The sequence below is a fragment of the Chlorocebus sabaeus genome, chromosome 26 (genome assembly GCF_047675955.1).
Source record: "Chlorocebus sabaeus isolate Y175 chromosome 26, mChlSab1.0.hap1, whole genome shotgun sequence".
In the NCBI taxonomy this organism is placed as follows: domain Eukaryota; kingdom Metazoa; phylum Chordata; class Mammalia; order Primates; family Cercopithecidae; genus Chlorocebus; species Chlorocebus sabaeus.
Genome location: NC_132929.1, coordinates 12,780,080 through 12,804,927, shown reverse-complemented (window position 1 = coordinate 12,804,927; position 24,848 = coordinate 12,780,080). Strand labels below are relative to the sequence as shown.

The window sequence follows — 24,848 nt, the reverse complement described above, 5'->3', positions numbered from 1 at the left end:
GGAAAACAGAAAGTGATAAGTAACATGGCTATATTTTCCATGAACATATGGTAGGTGTTTAAAATGAGGTATGTCAGCTATTAATTCTCCAGGTGCTTGCCTTAGCCTTGATAATAAGGTTTTCTATGGAAGGATTTCCCATCTCTTGATATTTTGATCTTTGGGAAAATACGAGACCGACTCTTCTCTCTTGGGCACGTGTTAGCAGGAATATTTAAAAAGCATTTTGCACTGATTGAAATGCAAAGGGTTTCAAGAACAATCCTGATGGGTGTGTCTATCCTAAACTCAGTTATATTCTCACCCCTAAACCCCAGAGAAGCCAGAGACTAGGGAAAGACTATTCTGTTCTTGACTGAACATGGCACGCAGATTTAACAGTAGGACCTGGTTCCTCACGCTGGCTAGTTCCTTGTGCCATGTCCATCTGATACTGGATTTAGCTTACAGAGGACATTAACCCATGTAACACGTTTCTTAAAGCTACAAACTTCAACATCCAGAAAGTATAAGGTGGGGTGAGGGGCAGCCCTATCTTATTTCAACATGATTAAATGCCTTCTATTAGGAAAATTGCTTTTTTGCTTCTGGTTTTCATACGTAAATGTTAATATGGTATGTCATAGCTCTCAAATAATTTGGGAGAATATGGAAAATCATTGAAATATTGATAAACATCAAATGACTTAATTTTTGGAATATGAACAATTTGATTTTTGGAGTGTGAACAAAAATATTACAAATGAAATCAGTGGACTTAATGGCGTTACTGGGGTCAACTTCTGTGGCTTGATGGAAAGAAAAAATAAATGAAATATGTAGGAGCTTGACATATGAACACTCAGAATTGTGAAATTCATTTTTTTAAATTTCGCTATGATGTTTGGTGTTTTAAAACACAAAATTGTAGATTCAATATCAGCCCTGATACAGAATTTTCTGAAATAACGAAGAGCTTGCATTTCACAATACAGGGTAACCAGACAAGAATTTATCTGTACCTGAAAGTTTGGTGACACTCTGAATTTCTAGGAATCAGAAGTGTGACTGATTTTTATTGAGAGTTTTCAAGGTCAAAGATAGGAACTGCTCTCAGGGCATGATAGCTAGAAAAATTGAGGGGGAAACTGATGTGAAATATTGCTGAATTAGCTGTTTAGAAATATGTAAGTACAAGTTCTGGCAGGTATCCATAGACAACAAGGCATATATCATCTTTAAATATCAGAAGGTTAATTTTGGAAATCAGTGGATTTGCATATCTCACAAACATTTCAAGTGGAATATTGGTGTTTTTTAAAAATAAGACGAAAACAATGTCATTCGTTTTTAGGTTTTTTTAAATTAAAAGTACAGTTACAGTGTTTTAGTGTTAATATTTTAACTTCTTATTTGAACATCATTACTCCAGTCATCCTTTTTATTTTTTCAACGTTTATTATGTGCAAAGCACCAAACCTGATTGTTCTAATTACAGATTGTATTTTAAATGGCAATTGGGATAATTTAAAATAGATGAATGCTTTGGGTTTATTCACTCATGTTTTCTTTTTTAAACAAATGTTTTATAACACCTACTAAGTTCCAGGCTCTGCATTCTGTAGTTTTATGCCTACTCTCCTTTTCTCCATTTGAAGAATGCAGATCTAAGCTCTAAAGAGGCAGCAGTATCCAAATAAGAGTCAGTGCACTTAACCAAAGAACAGCTTTTAACTGTTTCCTAGTGAAACATTTTGAAACAAAGGTCTTGCTACTGGGGCAACAGGTGTTGTGCCAGTGTCACACCAGAGAGTAGAAGCCTTTGAAGAAGAGTCCTTTTGTGACTTGGCCACTCTGCAAAACTCTGTGTCTGAATCCTCAAGCTAAGTGGAATCTTGATTATGTTTTCTATTTGTAAATGCTCTACAGCTTATCAAGGGTGATTCTATCATTTTCTTACTTAATCCTCCCAAATACCTGTAAAGCAGGTATTACTGTCCTATTTTATAGATGAGCAAACTGAGGCTTAGAGAGATTAAGTGACTTTCGTTTCCGATGGCCAAGTGGAAACTGAAGCTTAGTTTTTCTTCCTCAGCTGTGTTGGTGTATATCAACAAGTAAAAGGTATGTGTGCAAACACAGACTAATTCTAGTACATACTTAAGAGATTTAAAAGATAGTCGTTCAGTCTCAGCCCATACAAAGAAATTGTTTCTTAGTCCTAAGCAATAGAGGTAGTTTCAACAGATTTGTAGACTTTTGATACGGGAAATTGGTTTCAAAACCAGGAGTCAGGGACTTTACTGCTTTTCATGCACAGAAAAAAAAAAAAATGTATCTCTATGAATTGTCACAACTGTTTCCTCCAAATTCTGCTTTAGAAAAAAAAAAAATTGTTATACACTTGAATCTTAAACTGTAGTAAAATTAAGGTCAATTGGAAACTAGGAGAAGTTTTGGTCCCTGGGTTTCCTTTGAATCATATCATATCAGAATACATTATTGAAAGAAGGAAAAAACAGGAAAACAAAAAAAGAAAAACAACTTTAAAAGGCACGAGACTCATAAATAAATTTTTAAAATAGTTTCTATCAGCCGGGTGCGGTGGCTCACACCTGTAATCCCAGCACCTGGGGAGACCAAGGTAGGCAGATCACTTGAGGTCAGGAGTTCGAGACCAGCCTGGCCAATATGGTGAAATCTTGTCTCTATTAAAAATACAAAAATTAACTGGGCATGGTGGTGGGCGCCTGTAATCCCAGCTAGTCTGGAGGCTGAAGCAGGAGAATCACTTGAACCCGGGAGGCAGAGGTTACAGTGAGACAAGATTGCGCCACTGCACTCCAGCTTGGGCAACAGAGTGGGACTCCATCTCAAAAGAAAAAAATTTACTATCACAAAAGCACAGCTCTTTAGGAGTGACCACTATTCGGCTACTTATTCCAAATGTGGAGAAAAGTAATATGCTTCTTTATTTAAAAACTTAGTAAATAGATAATATCCTTTCAAGTGGTGTTGGTATTTTTTTAAAGAAGTTTAACTTCTGAGTCAGTGTGGCTAATGAAGACAGCCATGTACGAGCTAAAGATCTAGCACATTTGCTCCTGTGGCATGTATTAAGGATCTTGTGGATAGTACAAGTACTGTTTGATGATCCTTTCCCATTTTTTCAGCTGGGCCTCACCAACCATAATTGAATAAGTCAATCCTATCCATTGAGTAATACCTGTATTGACATAGCCTCTGAGTTACTATTTAATTTCAAGCTGCTTAGAAGTGACTTGAGGTTGTTTCTGTGGGTTTTTTTTTAAGAACCTTAATTCTACCTTGACACTCATTCACTCACTCATTCATTCCACAAATATTTATCAAGTACTTTCTGTATGAACCACCTCCAGTGCTAGGAACTGGAGATACAGCAATGGTTAAAAAGAATAATGTTGCCGCTGCCCTTGTGGTGCTTACAGCCTGGTAAAAGGACACCTGGGGTCAATGCCCCAGCAAAATAGCCTAGAGACCTTTGAGAGATTGCAGTAAGATGGAATTGACTTGATTGGAAAGGTCAGCATCGATTAACTTGAGGTCTGAAGCAAGAAGATGTGGGCTTTGGGGGCTGTGAGATGGGGTACAGGGGAAAAAGCCAGGAACAGCACGTGCAAAGGCCCTGTGGCAGGAGGAAGCGTGGTCACGGTATGAAAATGAAAGGGCAATGTAGATGAAGGAGAGAAAACAATATTGATAAAGGTGCAGTATGACTCTGGAGGCAGACCATCTGGTACCCAGATCATCAGGTACTTTGAAGGCCATGATAAACATTTTTGTCGTCAGCCTGAAAATAATGGAAAGCCACTGAAGCATGCCAAGCGGTAGAGGGACAAAATCACATGGGTCCTTTGCAGTGATCACTCTGGCTCCATTTTGGAGAACAGAAGGAGGACTAATGTTAATGCTCACCAACTAGTCAGGGTGTTTGTTTTTTTAAACTCAGTTCTTTTAGTTACACTTTACCTCTTAAGGTTCATTCTCTTCCCACTACATCTTATCATAACTTACATTTGTGCTACTCAAACAGAAGTTTTCCTTTTTTAAAACTTCTTACTGACAGCATAACAGAACATCATGAAAAAATTTTGCCACCTGAAAAATGCCATATTCTCATTTCTTCAATAAAGTTAGTTTTACATTTATAGTTTCTGTTTCTATATTGTTCTGCTATTGATATTGCAACGTCTTTATCATATTCCACTGAGATGTATTAAAATTTAGTTACCTGTTGCTCCACACTTGGACATTTAGGGAAGAAGTTTTAACTGCGGATGACAGGGATCAATGAAATGCTGTCCAAATATATTCTTTTTCATTTTGCAGCAATAGAAACTAAGTTGGGAGAGCATATTCTGCCACTTTCAACCCCAATTATGCGAAAATCCCCCTTTATGAAGAATGTAAAGTCTCTAAAGTATTTGTATTAAGAGTAATGCATGTTGCTTAGCCTGTTAAAGAAATATTGATTTCTGACCCTTAACTGAAATACTTAGCTTTCATTTTTCTTCTTTTTACATAAATTGTGTATATTGTGTTCCCCTCAGGGAAAACTTAAAAGCATTTTGTGTTATGAAGGCTCCATTCTAGGATCTTATTGCTTTTGAGATGAATAAATGGAACGCTTGCTATCACTGGAACAGCCCTATTTTTTTTTTTTTTTTTTTTTTTTTTTTTCATGTAACAAGGCATACAAGTAATACAGGGCTGAATTTGGCCCCAGAACTTCTGAAGTTTCAAGCCAGTTTCTTACGGCCAAATTTAGCTTCCAGCTTTCAGCTGATGAGGAGCTTTGCCATATAGGCAATCTAATTTTTGTTCAGTAAAAACCTCCTTGGGTGTTTTAAATATAACTTTAAAGTTTGTATTACCAGGTGATGCTTAAGCATTTCTTAGAGATTGACTCTAAATAATTGCTCAGAAAACAATGTGCCTTAAAGGTGCTTTATACCAGCCTTCAAGGTATTAGAATGAAATGGGTTGGCGCCAAAACATTTCAATATGCTATAGGAGATGAAATATGGCCAAGCAGGTTTTTATGTTCTGATTATTCCTTTTTCCTGTTACTAGCCAGAGGCAAGTAAATCAACTTTACATCCCCCCACCCCCGAACCCCACCACCACCGCCATTTTATTTTTATCAACCCCTTAGGAAATTTCAGAGAGTTTTTTTTTTCCTATTCTTTGAACACATACAATGGGAAAATTAAAACTTCTGAATGTTTCTTATCTATTAATCTGTTGATGAGATGTTGCTTTAAACACATTTTATATTATTAATTAATTTAATTATACATACTGTAGTTGTATTAACACATTTTCTCTTCTCTGCTCTAAGGTGACACAGTACCCTCCCACAGCCACCTTAACCTAAAGCTTTAATTGCTTTCTCCTTAGCCTCAGCTCATGTTTGATTTATCTGATTTCTTTGTATGAAGATTCTCTAGTTTACGATGTGTACACAGTCATTAAATTGGTGTTGATGTTTATGCAGTGAACTTGCCAACTGGTTACAGCAGACATCCCTTTATGAATTTATGATGGGGCAATAAAGGCAAGTGTCAGAAACCTCTTGTCTGGGAGGGGAATCACTTTCCTTGTGCTATGTTGGGGACAGTAATGTAGACACTTCCACTTATTTGTATAGCAAAGGATAATGTTGAAATCCAGATTTTCTTTCAAATCGTGGGCACTCTCTGATGTCCTGTAGTGAGATTTTTCCAATATGGGCACTCTTTAATTTCCCGCAGAATGTGTGTGCATGTACATGAGACACACACACACACACACAAATGTTTGCACTTTTTTTTTTTTTTGAGACGGAGTCTCTCTCTGTTGTCCAGGCTGGAGTGTGGTGATGGAATCTCTGCTGACTGCAACCTCCGCCTCCCGGGTTCACGCCATTCTCCTGCCTCAGCCTCCCGAGTAGCTGGGACTACAGGCACCGCCAACACGCCCAGCTAATTTTTTTGTATTTTTAGTAGAGACAGGGTTTCACCGTGTTAGCCAGGATGGTCTCAATCTCCTGACCTCGTGATCCGCCCGCCTCGGCCTCCCAAAGTACTGGGATTACAGGCATGAGCTACCGTGCCCGGCCAAATGTTTGCACTTTTAAACAAAACTATATTATATTTGATGATTTTAACCAGGGATTCAATCTTTGTAAACGTGATTGGCTATATAGCTAGGTTATTTACAGAGTCAGTGTCAATAATCTAGAATTCTCCAGCTATAATAAGTAAATGAAGTATTAAATATTTAAAGACAAGGGCCCTGTATAGTTTTCTTATATCTGTACTTTTTTGCAAAAGGAAAAAAAAAAAGCCAAAAAGACATTGTTCTTGAGTCTTAAGGTATGAGGAGCTGAAATTTACATTGGTTTTCATTATGGGAAGATCTTCAAAGATTATAATTGTGAGTTTAATTTACTAACAAGGAGCAGACATGAGTCTTCTTGACTGAGAATACGAACATACTAATGTAAAAATAGCTTTATACGTATTGTATTAGTGCTTCCTCCTGTGTACATATAGTGGCTTGATCTTTGCCCTTTTACTTCTCATTAATATTTGAAATTAGAAGTCAGAAAAGTTGATTCTTAATTTTCGTATGCACCACAGAGGATTTATCTATAAATATTATTTATTTCAAATTGCCCTATGTATGTCTAAGTTTGTTTTCATAGAAACAATACCTTTAAATAACTGAAGAATTAAGGTAGAATGTAAGAGCTCAGAAACATAGGAAGAGTGAGCCAAATAAGGAAAAAACACTTTCGTGTTTGAAGAAAAGGATGGACGAATAGGGAGGTGGAGAGAAGGAAGGAAGGAAGGTGTTCCAGATGGTTTTACAATTTGTGCAGTAGAGGAGAAGATTCTCAAATGTCATGTGGTTTTCTGAAGAGACAAAAACAGGACTTTAATGTTGATGACAGAGTAGATAAACTGGAAGTGAGATAGTGAAATTCATTTTTATCTACATTTCCTCTCAATTCTCACCCTTTATGGGAGCTCTTTTTCTTCATCCTGAGAAAATTCAGATAATTAAATGCAGTTAAGAGTGCAGACTAAGAGAAGAAATACATACAACAGTGTCCCATTAGTAAGGTTGTGGCTGATGAAGGCTTAAAATACTTGCTATCACTTAACAAGTAAAAACGACTGAAATGTCATAGAATATTCTTCAAATGCCTTTAACAAAAAATTCAAATAAACTGGAACTAAATGATGGCCGGTTTACATTTCAACATGAGAAAGAGAAGCGAGGAGGACCGGTTTTGATCTGCAGCAATTATCTATTCAATAGATACGTTTTTACGGAGATCCTCTACTATACAGTTCTGAGCTAGGCACATGCAAAATAAAGAGCTGCATGAAATATGGCTCATTTTGTTGAGAACCTTACTCTTTTACCCCCAGTTTCTATAATGCAAGTACTATAATGCATATCTCTCCGACATGAATAATATAAATGAAGTGTGACCCAGATATCAGCTGATTCCTTTGACTGCACAAGTGAATCGCTTTTAAACCAACATAGACTCGATGCGAAATTCAGCCGCTTCATCAGGTTCCTTAAGAAATCCAGTCATATCCAGGATTTTGTGAATTCTCTAGTTTTACTGAAGACTTTTAGTGTCAAGGGGAAGTGTCACATCACATAGCTCACGTATCACTTGAAAAACTCCCTTTATGCAATCTCTTCCCAGGCCTCGCCTCTTAACTTTAATCGCCTCTCCACCTCTTCTCCTAGGCAGCTCTCAACACAGCTTCTCAGCAATTCAGGCTGAGTAGCTTCCTGCTTTGACAAGAAACTTGGCTGCCATTAGAAACACAGGCCTGGGGGATTTATTTCAACCCCTATTTTTCAACCCCCAGGCTTATCAAAGATCCTTTTCAATAGAGCTGATTCTTCCTACAAAGAAATTTCTAACCAGCATCCAAAAAAAAAAAAATTTCTCCGTATGATTTTTTTAGGAGTACAGAGAAAGGAAAAATCACTTCAAAGTAGTGATCAAGGAAGCTTGATCTTGAAGAACTGTATATCAATCAGAATAGGATTTGTTACACTGCTTCGACAAATAGCACCAAAAACCTCAGTGGCTTAACACAAAAGAGTTGTTTTTTGGGCACACAAAATCAGTGGTGAGTTCAGGCTACTCTCTTGAGGCTGGCTGTCCTCCTTGTGCTCAGCATGTAAAGTTTCTTCCACTTTGTGACACCTCACTCTTAACAAGTACCTCCATGATTGCAGCAGCAATAGAGAGGGCTGGGGGAGTTCACAGCAGCAAGTGAATTCTTCAGTCCCCCAAATAGCACACATACCCTTAATCGTAGTCCTTTGTCTAGTGATCAGTTGCATGGTCCTGCCCAATTCATGGGGAGGAGAGGTCTAGAGGGACTTGGGAAACACAGTGTTCCCTGTGTATAGAAAAAGGGGAGGAGAGAAGGAATAGTGAGCATTTGAATATCTGCAGGATGGAAGGTGTTTTGGTGGCAATAATAGAGGAATAAAATGGACAGAGAAGACAATGTGGTTTGGTTAGGAGTTTATATTTGTGTTGCAGAGTAGTGGGATAGAAATTTGGAAAAATAGTTTGGGATATTGTGAAAGGCCTTAGAATGCAGGCCAAGAATCTGTTTTGTTGGTGGTATGGAGCCATTCAGGTTTTGGGAAGGGTATGAACGATCCTTTTGATGTTTTGTGGGCTTGCGAGGTGGTGACTGCTGGGGCCTATTTGTGGTCAATTTAGAGTCATGAAGATCAGTTAAAGACTTTCTTCCAAATCAGCTTAGTATAAGGAAAATTCCTACATTCTGGTGTTCTTGGGGAGAATGCAAAGGACACTGTCCTAATCCATCTTCCCTCTACACATGTCCCAGCCGAAGATTCTTTTTGCATCCTGTCTCACCTTTTTCAATCAAAATACCTTTTAAAAACATCACTTTTAAGACCCACCAACAGGAAAATAAGATGCTGAATAACCACATATCACAAAATATTTATATTTACAAACACTAGTGATATCATGAGCATTTAAAACGTGTTAGGATATCACTATGTGAGGATGACAGGATTGATGTAGACAACTCCCATTACGTGACAGAGCAATGGAAACAAGGAATGATTCTGATTTATGACTGTATTTACCCAGTATGAATAAATAAATAGCTACTATTTATTATGTGCTTAATTACTATGTGCCAGACACCATGTTAGTACTTACATCCTTTAACATGACCCACAGGCCCAGGATGGTCTGGCACCAGCTCCCTCTCCAGCCCCCATCCTTCCACTGGACCCCTCTCACTCTGCAGTGGGGCTCTGGGCTCCTTGCCATCCTGCCTCCTAGCTGGCTCTGACTATACTTGTCTATGATCAACTGTCACCTTCTCAAAATGCTCTCCCTGGCTACCCTGCATAAAAGAGCAGCATCCCCAGTTATTTTCTATCTCCGTACAGTGCCTTGTTTGTCTTTAGAAAGTTTGTTACCCCCAGGCAGATTCTATATTTTCCATTTAGTGCCTTTACTCCTTGCCAGAATATAAGTTCGATGAGGTCAGGGATATTTCTCTCCTGCAACAGTGCCTGGCACTCAATATCTATTTGTTCTATTAATACATGACTTATTTAAACCTCATAAGAACCCTATGAGGTAGGTACCGTTATTTTTCCTATTTTATAAACGACGAAGTCAAGTCCTGGGGTGATTCAGTAGCTCCTTCAAGGTTTCACAGTAAATAATCTGCAGAGCCAAGATTAAAAGCCAGGACCGTCTGATTCCAGAGCCCCTACTTTTAGCCATAATACTCTTCTGATGATGCTATACTAAGATCATGGTAATTAAAAGTTGCTGTAAAATTATTCCTTGAGAATGTGTATGCTTGAGCCATTTCTCTGTCATTAATATATATTTATTGAAAACATGATAAATATTTCTATATGTATGAGAAAGTGAACTTACTTCCCCCCTTTCTCCCCCGCTAAAAATGGTGTCTTGTGGAGCTAATAGATGGTGATCTTAAAGAGCGAATTTGCTCATATGGGCCAAATGTTTCCTCCTGCAGAGTGGGCTGCTTCCCAAAGAATTAGCCCTCCTCAAAATGAATTATTAACCCCAGCGTCCTGGCCAAATTCCCACTTGGATAGCCTAGGAACTGTTCAAAACTTGGAATCTATTGAAATTAGCCTGGCTTGATTGCAGTTTCTGCATTAATTGTGATATAATAGAGTTTCTCCAGAGATTTGAGCATATATTATTCTAATGTGTATAAGCTCACTTTTTCTCTTAATCTTTTTTAGTTTCTTCTTCCCCTTGTGAGATATGGCCTGAATTTCTTTATAAGGTTTTGTTTTTGTTTTAATTTCCCAGAGTGAATGACAGTGAGCTCTTTTTTTCTTGGACTTGTCAAAGCTTTTTCTCACTTGAATGACTAGTTAGTCTCCTGGTCATTATCGCAGTGTGTTGCAGACATTAGCCACAGAAGTTTCTAGATCCCCAATTCTCTTGTGCAACTATAGCCTGGGTTAGGGAAAAGTTTATTCCACGAACTTTTCCTAATTGTTCCTTTGAAGTTTCTTGAAGAAGCTTATGTTCTGGTGGGAGGCATATAAATATTTTGAAGTTTAAATTAACTGACCTAATGATGGAACTATTCAGGCCTTCCATATTCATCCTATGATTATTGGCTTTTAATTTCTTTAGACAGTTTTGTTCAATGTTATAGGCCACTTGTGTTGTCCATGAGCAGACATAATATCATTTACATTCTGGAGGGACAGAGAGGTATGAGTTTAGTTAAATTACTGAATCTTACACAAAACTAAAATACTTTAGAAATTCATTGTCTTGTTTTGATGGCAACTGTAGACCTCATATAATTAATCACACCTTGCCAAGATCACATAATTATTTTATCTGTAAGTTGGCCTTGCTTGCCTTGAGGTGGTATAATCAAATCTTCAGTGTGATAGATTATATTAGAATGGGTACCATCACCAATGTTTTCATCTCCAAAGTTTGTCTCTAATCTATATGAAGAATAAGAATGAAGATTTTGTTAAAAGACAAATAATCCTCGGAAGTAGCCTCATGGATTTTCACCATAGGGAAAAACATTGAGAACTCAAAACCTAAGTTCTTACGTTTAATTCTGCCTAGATCACAAACAAGTAATAAGTCACAAATGCTTCCTGCATTCGGTTCTTTACCTTTATCAAGTGAGATGAGACAATGGATATGAGCCATGTGCACTCAGAACTTCAGCAGCTAATATTAGAAAAATGCTTTGAAAATGACAGATGGAAAGAGCTATAAATGCAATTGCTAATGGATTTATGTGTTCTCTCTCTCTCCTTCCAACCTATTTCTGCCAGTATTTTCCAAAAAATTTCCCAGAGCTCCACCTGAAGTGTGACCTGATGACACCATAGCACATGTGTTTCCTGAGTTGGTTGAGTGTTTCCAAAATGTAACTACACTTTAAATTCAAATGTTTATCCATTAGGGTATTAAATTATGGAAAGTGTTACTGCCTTGGAATGACAGTCATATACTTCTGCCCAGACTATTATGACAAGTTCTATGGGGCTTTCTACAGGTTTTTCCCTTCTTTCTGAATCAATATGGGCTAATATAAATATATAATTTGTCATGAAAAAAATTCAGATTTGTGTTAGTGTAAATCAATTGATAGAGAGTATGCTTTTAAATCTGTAACATACAGAATTTTTCCCTCCCCTTGTCATTAGTCTCCTCCCAACTAGGTGGTTCTAACTACTAATTTGAGAAGGTAAGGACTAATATTTCCCTTGCTTCCCTTGTGCACTCTAAATGAGACATTCCATGTTTCAGACTTAGGTCAAGCACTGAAAAAATACTCATTCCCTTACAACATACTTATTGAGCTATACTGATCTCCTAGACTGTTTCCTAAGAAGCTGGAGATACGGCAGTGAATGGAACACAGAAGAGAAAATCCAAGTGCTTATTAGCAAATCCACCAGAATGTTTCATTTGCCATTTTTTAATAAACATCTAGATTTGTTCATAAAGAAATCAGAAAAGCATTAGTCCTTTGGGGAGTATTAATTGTTTTGCAAGAAAGTTATTTATCTTACAAAAGGACTCACTTTAGCAAACAGCAAACTCCCTTCATGATCCAACTTACGATATTTCAATTTGCATCTACTTCAGTAAAGCACAATCTAAGTTGAAGTTCCCTTGCTGACAGGTTTTATGCTTACAATAACTTAGGGCTCATAGTCCTAAATGTCCAAAAGAAAGTAATGTCTCCAGAGAGTGCGGTGCTAGGTTCTTCTATAACATCTTTAGCATTCCATTCATTTAAAATGAAAATGGACAATGTGTTCAGGAACTTATGGGAGAGACTGAAAAGAAAGCATAACCAGTCAAATGCCAAAATGCTAATTTCAGTCTCTGTTTCTACATTGCTCCAGTCACCTGACTTGTTAAAGACCTCGCCTGGGATGAGGCAGCTATCCATCAATTTTTGTAGAATTGTACAAATACCACAACAAGAAAATGAAGATAGGTTTATTTATTGCTTGTAGTAGTATATTCCCAGGCCATTTCAAAATTGGCTAGTTAGGTTGGAAAGAAGATGAAGACTTTACAAAATAGTGGTTTATGCATTTCTTCCTTAATTTCCTGTTTGTGCTCTACACTGTATGAAAATTTTACATGTACAAATACCTGAACTGACAAAGTCTTTCCTTTAGTTTCTGCCAGGTCAGACTTGGTGCTAAATAGAGGAGAGTTTGTCAGTATAGTTTCCTCAGTATCCAGGTCAAATCCAAGTTTCACTTATTTTTTTTTTGAGACGGAGTCTCGCACTGTCACCCCATCTGGAGTGCAATGGTGCAATCTCGGCTCACTGCAACCTCTGCCTCCTGGGTTCAAGCGATTCTCCTACCTCAGCCTCCCTGGTAGCTGGGATTACAGGTGCCCGCCACCATGCCCGGCTAAATTTTGTTTTGTATTTTTAGTAGAGTTGGGGTTTCACCGTGTTGGCCAGGCTGATCTTGAACTCCTGGCCTCAGGTGATCCACCCACCTCAGCCTCCCAGAGTGCTGGGATTACAGGCATGAGCCTCACTGTGCCTGGCCAAGTTTCACTGTTATATGGGGAGTCAGAGTCCTGAGTTGAATGGTGATTTTTATCCACTCTTTTGATCTCTTTGAGATAAATTTGGTTCCTCCTATTAACCTCTTGCTAAAAACTATCCTGTCTTACCTCCTATCAGTAAATGTCTTCATTTAGATAAAGCATAATCAATATTTTCATGGTACATACATACAAATAGTATCTTAGATTTGCTTTATGATTTTCTGCTTAGAGTCTAAAGGCCATTTCTGGCTTATTTCTTGCCATGTGGCAATCCTTAAGTGTTTTGCTAACTTAGAGAATGAAACCCACTCAGCTTCTGTTGCATGAGGTTATATTTCCAATTACTCAAATAAAGGTATTTAAATTAAATATTTTAATGGTGTATATGATTCAGTCAGTAAGACATGAGTAGCCAAGATACCTTCAAACTGTTCTTCAGGCCACAGTCGGACCTTTACATCTGCGGGTTCCATATCTGGGGACTCAACCAACTGCATATTGAAAATACTCATGAAAAAAAAAGACAACAAAAAATAACACTACAACAGTAAAAAATAATGCAAATAAAAAATGTAGTATAACTATTTACATACCATTTACATTCTATTAGGAATTATAAGTAATCTAGAGATCATTTAAAGTGTACAGGAGGATGTGCATAGGTTATATGCAAATACTACACCATTTTATATTAGGGACTCGAACATCCTCATATTTTGGTGTCTGAGGGAGTCCTGGAAGCCATCCCCCAAAAGACACCTTATTTCAGATGAAAAAGCATCATATTCTATGGTTAACTGGTTAACTCACCATATTCTGATGTATGAACGCCCTTCACATTATGCTAGATATGGGTCAAACTTCAGTTCTTCTGCCAAAGCCACAACATACTAGGTATCAGAAATGCTAGAGGGTTTTGACCGTCATGCAGAAAAACATAATTGTTTAACAGCAACCAACAATTCAATCTATTTAACAGGCACCAACTGTCAGAATGAATGCTAATCAAAGCAGTTGCTGGCCATAGTGGTTCATAGTAGTTGAATTTAGCTACATTAAAAATTTGTCCTTTTAAGGTTCTATTTTTGTGGAGACAACCATTTTCAGGGCTTCCAAAATCCTTATAAGAAATATATTTATGCAAATACAGAATTATTTATTTCTAAGAATATAAAGATATACTACTAATTTCTAATATATAAATCAGGAGGAATAAGAAATAACTATTGCTTTCTAGCAAATCTTACTGCTTAAATTGATTTTAAAAATGACTAGTGTATACCTTCACATATTTATATTTTAAATATGTCTGTCATTATTTCTCTTTCTTTTGTCCAGTTGATGAGTAGGAGCAAATATAGTAGAGGGATAATTAGACTATTTTCTGCTGAAGTCAACTTGTCTACCCAAGCTAAGAAAAGCCTTTTCTGAATATTTTCTGATTTTTTGTTCAAATTAGGAAAAAAAAGCCACATATTAATATTTAAGTAAATTATAAATGTATATCAGAATGTAGCCTTATTTTTTGCCAAGAGTACTTTTAATTTTATGTCTGTACTTTCTTTTAGTCCATAAATTTCCAATTTATTTGGATTTACTCAGCATTGCATTCCATTATGGTGGCAAAAGATTAAATACTATCAAATGGTTTGATATTTTAGTATTTAATCACTTCTGTCTTGAACGAGTGAATGTTTAGTCAGTAGATAGCCAGATCGTGAAGATATGCATACTTATTTTGGGGGGGGTTTGGTTATGGTGTAGATTAGATCATTAATCTTATATTTTAATTACCAGAAAAATATATATTCATAGGTTTGATGAAAAGACATTTTGAAGGTGCTCTATTTACTAATCAGTTGATTTTGTCTATATACAAATTAGAAACTCACACAGTGATTTTCTTTTATATGCTCAAAAATACTTTATATTTAATGTATTTATGCATTCTAGAGTTTAGGTAAAATAGTAATAGTGCACAAAGATAGATAATGTTGTGGCAGTACCTTGCTCTGTCTCCATCTTGATTTAGTTTAACTTTCACTGCAGAGGCTGCTCTAAAAAAAGGGAAGGAAAAGCAAATTGATAAGATAAAACTGGGGAGTTCCAAAACAAATACTGCTAACTGACCTTTTTTGATGGCCTGGGTAAGAGCTTTCTTATTGTGGTTGGTTATTATAGTTGATTGCTTCATTTACTAGTACAATGCAGAACTAAACTAAGGTAAACACTTGGGTGATATCTTGTTTTATTTTGTCATATTTTGTGGCAGACTGGCAATGATGCTTCTTATGTATTTTTAAAAGTCAGATAAATTCCGAAACATTTTAAGAATATTAGACTATAATTAAACAGAAAAAATGTCAGATGTTTTGAGCCTGCCTTTTTTAGGGTGTTCATCTAAGTTTCTAGTTGTATGAAACCCTCATTTATATGCAGAAAGAAGTTCTCTGTATATGTTAGAAAAAAAAAGTAGTTCTGAACCTTTCAGCCAAGTTCCTAATGCTGATGTTTTATACCTTAGAGTTACTGTCCTGGTGAACTTCAAAAATGAAAGAACTAAGTCTTATTAAGGGGTTGCGTTTCATAGCCCTCCTGATTGAGACTTTCTTCATAATATGGTGCAAGAAATGGTCAGTTACTATGAAGGTTCTCCTTTTAACCACTCCTGTCTATCACAAGAAGTCACTAGTTTATAGCTACTTCCTTCTTGTTTTTATAACTTTTTAAGCTTATCATTAACCCCATTCTGTTATCCCATACTCTGAGATGAGCAAAGAAGATACTATCCACAACATTTCCATTGCTTACTCTAGAGATAAACCTTTTTGAAAAAAAAGATAACCCTCAGCTTCTTTAAACAACCTCTTCCTCTTTAAATCCATGTTAGCTATCTCTTGTCCAACTAGACCTTCAGTGCATTCTTCTGGTAAATCAGACAAAATTATTCATAGCATAATCTGTGCAAGTAAAAGTGAATGGGACATACTGAAATTATTTATTATAGCTTTTAATGTTGCTTAATAATTCCTTAATATTTGCCCCAGATTTTTTTCACCTAGACTTTTTTTCATGTTATTAAAGAAATGTTGTAATGGACTAATCGCTAATCCTCATTTCCTTCTAACTCAGTCTCATAAGGCACTGTGTCTGGACCTGTTAAGTAGGATTGTTGTCATAAGATTAGATACAAGTATCTCAGTTGTCTAGACATTATATAACTCTCTGCTACATACTTCAGACCCTTGTTTTAAAGCAATCCCTTAGCCTATTTAAAATGAATAAATTAAATGTTAATGAAAACTCCAATGCATTTATTTCTTTTCCATAGTGTCTCATTGTCACCATCTGGATTTGCCATTTCTTCCCAGTTCTCTACATGTATAAAGTTTTACTCTTGTTTTAAATAAGGGCTGATTTTCACTATTTCATGTTTGATGTGGATAAAAAGTTGGTATTTTCTGCCTCTTTGTGTTCCTAAATCTTCCTTCTCATTTGCTGTCTGGCTTTTACCTCCACTAACTTCCCTTTCTGTAATTTTAAAATAGTATTTTGGGGATGCAAAGAATTCACTTGTCACCTTTTCAAACTTGGTTAGTTCAACGTGTATTTATTGGGTACCTCTTAAATGCCAGGCAGTGAACTAGCTTCTGGAAGTAAAATATGGATAGCCAGTCTCTACTCTCAAGGCACATATGGTCTAATAGGGAAGCTAGACAAATAGGCAAGCATTTGTAATGCAGTGTGGCAAATGGGGAAAGATACGGTGGCACAGAAAGACATAGGATATGGGTGTTAGTAAGTAACTTGCAGGAAAAAAAATCTGGATATTGGCATCTATAATTCCTAGGTAGAAATAAGATGTTCCATAAGAGTGTTCTCTGAGATCATGTGTGTGAAATTTCTTTTCACTGGAGAAATCACGGACATCTTAAAAGAGAGGAAAGCTAGTGAGGCTTGGCCAAGCCATTTTGCCTCCGTCAACCTGAATTTTGTTAGGCATAAAATGAGAAGTTTGAGTTAGATGACCTCTAATATCCTCTCTAGGTCTAAAACTCTGAATCTGAGTTTTTCTTTTGCAGTTCATTGAAAAATCTAAATAGCCTAAACCTGTTTTGAAATCTGTTTCAACAAATGATCCATAAAATAAATAAGTACAAAATTCAATTTTTTGGAAAAGTGGTCTGACTGTAGAATTGAGTGGCCCCATAAAATATTAATTTGGTCATAGTGTGGAAATGTGAAATGATTGTTAAATGAGTCAAGGCCTTATTTGTGGCTTTTGGCTCATTTAGTAAGATTACCCATTAGCCATGTAGGCAGCATAACATGCATGGCCAAGCAGCTCATGGGAGCATCCTAACAAATGTAAAATAAAAATTATCTTTCTCTAGCCTTGGGAATATATTTCTGTTATATTCGAAATAAGATTGTGCTCAGCTTTAACGTCTCAGTCGATAGGAAAATAATTATATTTGTTATGCTTGAAATTCTAAATCTTATCTGCAATATTTTTGTTGCCTTTTTGGAAGTTTAGAGGTAAAATGAGTGTTGGTGGTATTGGACCATCACTTAATTCCATCACTCCCATCCATATATACTCCCTTGATATTAGAATATGTATATGTAACATTTCTCCTTGCAAATGTTTTTGTTTCTCCTTGTCCTAAGATACTCACCTTTTTTTCCTTTTAGTCATTAACTTTGGTATCTTAAAACATTCCTTCTCCACTTTTCTATTTTATCTACATCTTAATAATAAATTTAATAACTGTTCTTAAAATCTTCGGATGATAATCTAAAGATCATTCAGTATTCCTTTAGCTTATCTACAGAACACAGTATGCTTTTCTCTTTGCTCTTTTTAATGAGGCCTTCCCACTGTGGCTCTCAGTATCTACCAGACATTTTAATTTCTTAGGATCTGGCAATTATTAACATCTCTCAAACCTTTTCTGAATTTTATAGGATGCTATTATCATAATTCAATCTATTTACTTCCATGTAAACTCAAATGGAAGTGAATCTTCCTGAAATGGTCACTTTCCCCTCCTCCCAAATATACCTCTGGCAGTAAATTTTTTAAAATTACTATTTTGAATGTGAAGCCTGTGTTTCCGTAACATCAAACATCTGGATGAAAAGTAAAAACTTCAGAGATGTCTTCAAATATCCAAATATTGTATTCGTAAAACAGTTAAATGATTGTCTCAATCTCTCCACATGTATCTGAGTACTTATGTATCTTATCTGTGGCACAGTCAGTCCTTTCTGTCAGGAAACACTACCAATTTCAGAACCAATGCATTCAGTAACAAGTATGTATTGAACACCTGTTCTGTAGGGAACACCGAGCTAAGTGCTGTAGAAAGTTCGAGGTTAAATAATTCTTGAACTCTGCCCTCAAATGATTTGCAGTCCAGTGAGGGCTGTAACACAGATGCACATGTATACATAAAAGACAATATGAAGTGAGTACAAACACAAGAGAGGAGGAAAGAAAGCACTGTGGAAGTTTGGGGGAGCGACTGCTTCTGGCTTGGAAGGGTTTTCCACTGTTTGAATGGACTATGATGGATAGCAGGGCTTGGACATGCCAGAATCGTGGAAATGGAGGCGAATGTTTTGATCCCACACCATTTGAAATATACTCTCTTTCAGCAGCCGGGTAGGGGAATTTTACTGAAATCAAATAACCCTAAATTAGCCAGATGATTGCAATAGTTTTTGTATCATTTTGCATTATCACAGCCTTTGGTTGCTGTAAGGTTATTGAGTCTAAATGTGTTTTTCAGGTATTTTGAATTTATATCAGCAAATTTATATTCATCTCACTTTAGAGTTTCAACTTTACGTGAAAAACATGCTAAAATTTACTCTCTATGGTCATTTTAAGAAACATCGTTAAAATTCCACCTTATCCTTTGCTTTTCGAATTTAGATACAAAATTTTCACACTTCCATATACATTGCATGCTTAAGCCTCTATCTTTCAAATTATATGATTTTTTAAATCTATTGGGATCACTACTCTGATAAACTTTTTAAAAAACTTCAATTCTAAAGTTTTCATTGTTTGACCAGAGTCTGTATTTCCATAGAAATTAAAGCAAAATGATTCATTTCCTTTTTATTCTTTTCCTTTTTCTTCTTCCTCCTCCTTTTCCTCCTCATGCTTCTCCATTTTTTTTTTTTTTTTAAACAATCATTTCTAGCAGGAGGGGAAAAGGGAATAAACTGAAAAAGGTCCACATAATCCAAATCACACTATGTTTATTATTCAGGACTAATTTATTGGCTGAAGTGACTGAAAGGTAAAAGGTGGTTACTTTTAGGTAAAGCTTAATTTAGGTGTAGAAATGATGTTAGGAATGTATTTTCTGCCTGGCGCGGTGGCTCATACCTGTAATCCCAGCACTTTGGGAGGCTGAGGCGGGCAGATCACGAGGTCAGTAAATCAAGACCATCCTGGCTAACACAGTGAAATTCCGTCTCTAGTAAAAATACACACACACACACACACACACACACACACACACACACACATACACACACACAAATTAGCCAGGCGTGGTGGCGGGTGCCTGGTTTCCCAGCTACTCGGGAGGCTGAGGCAGGACAATGGCGTGAACCCAGGAGGTGGAGCTTGCAGTGAGCTGAGATGGCGCCACTGCACTCCAGCCTGGGCGACAGAGCGAGACTCCGTCTCAGAAAAGAAAAAAAGGAATGTATTTTCTGTATCTGTTGGCTCTCCTTTTGTCCGCATGAGCTTCATTCTCAATCAAGTTCTCTTCATTCAGTGACAATAATAGCCATTAGTAACTCCAGGCACACATTTTACTGACTTGGTAACTTCAGTGAAAAAAACAACACTTTTAACAGTTTCATGACTGACTCCCATTAACCTAACTTGGGTTCCATCTTTAATGCAAACAGTATTATTATCTGTGTTGACTGGCTAAATGTGAGTCACTTAGCCACCACTGACTACATCCCTAAATTAAAATCAGGGCACTCTTATCAAAAAGAAAGGGGAAGTGGTATTTCAATATAAAACATTAATGTTAGAGTGGAAAAGTCCTCCACTAAATGTTAGGAGAGCAGGTGGTTATCCCAACTCTTGCCAAAGCCAATTTATATGACCTGATGTAGATTATTTAAGCCTTATGAGCCTTGGTTTCCTTATTTACATAAATTAGGTCTCAGATCAAGTTCTGTCCAAAAGTCTTTTGACTCTTAATGTTTTGTGGTTCTGATTTCAAGAGCTAGAGACAAGGATGAGACATCCAGAAAATATAGAAATTTGAATATAGAAACACAAATCAAGAGATACATACTGTTTCATGCAGAAGTACTTCAGGTGGAAACGGAGTTAGCTTGGCAGTAGGATAGCAAAGGATTTTTACTGCATCCTGATGTAGTGGCTAGAAGCTCAGACAACTTGAGAGGGGTGTGTATATGTTTGTCAGGGAAAGAGAGTCAGAGCAATTCAAAATTAAGCATCACAAACCTTGTTATTACAACCTCTATAGGTGTTTTATATCCCATGTATGTTTTTGTTAACCTTCTCTCATTTTACCATAACAGAGACTGCATCCTGAGCAGTCTTGTTTAAAGTAACAAAGCTTGAATAAGAACTGTCTAATTTTTTTCATTTTTTCTACAAATATTTAGAGACATTGAGAAAGAATGGGGGAGAAATACGAAAGTTAAAAATCCCAAGGCTTTACCTTCAGGAAGTTATACTTAACAGAGATGTAAATAAAGTACGACAATGAAAAGCTGAAAATTATGAATACCAAGTAAATTGCTATGGGAATTTAGTGGAAAGGTGCTTTTCTTCCACTACAAGGATGGGATTGGTTTAAAATATCTTAATTGTTTCTGGTTTTACCTTCAAAATTCATGAGAATATACATTCTATTCATAGCATAGGAATTCTTGTTTACATAATAAAAAAGGTATTTAAAAAGGAAAAGGCATTAAATTAAGGACAATTGAATACATTTGGCATTCCAGGAAGATGCATTTATTTATTGAGGGGTTAGGTCCTTAGCGTGTCTGCCTGTACCCTATTTCAGTAAGCATAGTCCTAGATCAATGATATCTGCCCAATGCATTTTTATTGTCCACATTAGGGAAATTACTTAGAGGGTTTCATGAATGAGTGGATCATCAGAGTGAAGGTCACCTGGATTAACTCTGTAAAATATACGTCTTGGAGGGGAGCAAAGGAAAGGAAGTGATCATCATAATGATCAGTTTCCACACATTTACTCAAACTAAGATTCTACTCAACAAGTTACTTGACCATTATCTAAATGATTGTATTACGTTATCACAGAAGTAATGTGACAAATTTTACATTGTTCAGTCAGCGCTCATCTGGTGAGCTTTGTAGACCAGCAAGTGAGTCAGACTTACAGGATAGGAAGGTAACTTAAGAGGCAGAACTGATCTTGGAGATGTCTTGCTTTAAAAAAAGTCCATGAAAGAGTTACCACAATGCGAGAGAATATCACATTGTATTAAAAAGTTAAGAGGCTATAGTTTTTTAAAAATATGAAGTATATAAATTAGTTATAATTACAATTAATTATAATTTTAAAATTGATATATTTTTAAAATTATTTAAAGCAGTACACACATAGACAATATAGGAGTATATAAACAAAAATTTTCTACTCGATGCCCTACACAACATGAATTATTCAGTGTATATTTTTCCAGATTTTTTTGCACTACAAGCATAGATATGTGTATATTTTATTTGTTTATTCATCAGAAATAGATGATACATATTGTTCTACAACTTGCTTTTCTAACTCAATAATTTTTGGGGACAACCTTTTCATGAGAACCTCACATTTTATTTAACTGTCATCCAGTTGATAGACATTTAGGTTAATTCCAAATTTTTAGCCTTCCAGATACTGCCTTTTTCATTCATTGTACATATCTAATTTATGAGGTGATTCAAGGTATCACTTAAAATTTCAAAACATCAATATAAATTCTTTCAACACAGAATAAAGTTTATGATGTATCAGTTTCAGTTTGGATATCATCACAGAGGAGTTAATCACAAAAGAAGTTGACTATTAGGTGGTTTGCCCATAAAAAGTCCCACTGATGTATTCCAAGGATATTGTAGATCTATTTCCATGTACTTGACAAACCTAGTTAACCCCAAAAGGAAAATAAAAAAGAAGAAGGCCTAAGGTCAGTATCTTGAATAAAGATAGCTTAATTTCAAATGAGTCCTTAGAAGAAAGGTAATTAAAATACATTTTCTGTCTACATGAAGTCATAAGCCGTACATGTCTTCTTAGCTTTTTGAACAGCTGTCAGTTGATATTCAAAGTTAAAGGATCGTTGTGATTGACTTCTATTCAACAGTGGCTTTAGAATTCTTTCGAGATGTGAAAAAGTTTAACCTGTGCTGGCTCTTTCTTGATGAGGGGAATCCTAATCATTGCTATCAGGTTACGATGATGTGTGTTCTTATGAGTAAGCTGAGCCACCTCTGGGCCACTGGACTAGAGTGGGTTGACCCCCAACAGTGAACAGACTAAACTATAGCTTTAGTCCAAGAATATGGAAACTGACAACAAATTATTGCTTGTGGTCTACTTCCAGTTTTCAAGTGCAAGCATACCAAAGTTTATTTTAAATTTGAGCCAGTCAGACATTTAGTAATACACATCAAAGAAGTAGTGAAGGCTTCCCATGTTTATTATTTCAATATGATGTCTGTTCTAATAAAGCAGAAGAATGCATATGATAGACCATGTAGTAGAAATTCTCTAGTTCCACAGTTTGGCCTTAAATGTATACATATATTTGTAAATTAATCCAAAACATATTGTCATGGTTCCAAGTCCTCTGAAAGCTGATTGTTTTCAATCCCCTTTTTAATTTTAGAAATATAGTGGCTGATTGCCAGAGCACTTTGAGATAAACAGTCCACCCCATGTATAAAAGGGGCATGGAATCACGAATGTTCAAAAACCACAGACCGTTATTTAAATAAGTTAAAGTTATTATGGTCTTCCCTATTAATTAAAAAAAAGCCATCTGTGCAAGGTGAATTTTGGTAAGGTACCAATTTTTTTAATGGTTGTGGATGAAATTTGCAACTGCTTTCATAGTGATTCCATACAGCTCAGGGATTCCCAAGATAAAATGCACCGTTTATGTAATTCTGTGGTCATTTGACTAAATTTCTAACAAAACATTGGAAAGAATTATTGTTATTCAATCAGAATTTACAAAATTTACAATCAAACGTGAAGGAATTGACTCTCCAGTAATCTCCCATTTCAACTCTTCTGCTTACATCCTAAACCTTTATTTCATCTAAACCTTCTCTCTCTCTTGCTTAAACACACACACACACACACACACACACACACACCCCGAAAGAGAGAGGGAGAGAGACTCTACAACCCACATTTTGTCAGAACTGCCTTGGACAAATGCATCACAACAGTGAACAGTGAGCAAGACTAAACACACAAGAAAGATCAAAAACACTGCATAAAGAAACAGCACACTGGAAGACATTACCAGTGCAGGTCTAGATACTCTTGTGATGCATTCTTATTTTCATTTTGATTTGTGCTATTTGCAAAATATATTTCTGTTGGGCAAATAACCTATAAACTTATGCTCTAAAAATCTTGGAGGGGCAAAAAGTCAAAGGGTGCAACTCCCCTGAATTTGGCAGGAAAATACCATAACAGAAAGGATTTTTACATTTCTTTTGCCACCGCCCCGCCCACCCCAACCAGTGTTTTCAGTCCATTAAAATTTGTACTCCAGGCCTTTTCCAGTTTGAAGCCACACTGGCGTCAGTGATGAGCAATCCTTCTTGTTTGTGCAGTCATTCATTATCTCCATTACCAAAAGGAGAATGGAGGACAATTGCATTGTTTGGACGAATCAGAGTGTTAGGAGGAGTACTTGTCATGGTGGCAGAGTGCAGCACCTGACAGGCAACGATTGATGGCCAGGAATGAGTGTGAGTGGCCAAAGCAGCCTCATAGGATGCAAATTACTGACTGTGGATTCCAATTTATCCTGTTCATTTTTCTTGCCCGTGCTGAAGACCATTAGTGGTTTTTGAAGCAGTGAAGGGGTCATTACTAATGTGGGTAGGCTCGAAGCAGGAGGGGGAACGGAGGGGAAAAGCCTTCTGTAATTACACAGCTTTCAGGAACAGGCTGGAGGCCCTAGCCAAAAAAGTGTCAACACCTCGCAATCAGAAAAATTTATTTTCATTTTATGCTTAACCCATATTAACTCAACATTATCATCTTTCTTTGTTAACATTTGCAGAATATTAAAAGCCTGGCTTCTATATTAATACAAATCGAGTTAACCCCTTTTGCTATACAGGGGATTTTGTTTAACCTAATGGCATTTGGGTTTGCTAATAAGTAATTGTGCACATTTTGGATAATGTACGCTATTATAGAAGATGAAATACCTGAAGAATAAATAAAGTCTTAGATGATTGAAAAACATTCAGTCTCTCAAATACTGGAATGATTAGAATACTCTGAATGGAATACTTTGTTGTTCCTAATGTCACCCTCTAATAATGTTGATGGGAAGTATTTATTACAAAAGGCTTTCTACTTTATGAACGACTTTGACATGCTAGATAAAAGTTTACTTTTTTGTTTAAGAAAAT

At 36.3% G+C, this 24,848-nt stretch overlaps 1 protein-coding gene across 13 annotated transcripts in view; it reads left to right on the top strand.

Annotated features, from left to right (window-relative positions):
* Positions 1–24,848, top strand: part of MEIS2 (Meis homeobox 2) — a 212,074-nt gene that overhangs the window by 126,443 nt on the left and 60,783 nt on the right. The gene's annotated exons all lie outside the window — the stretch shown is intronic.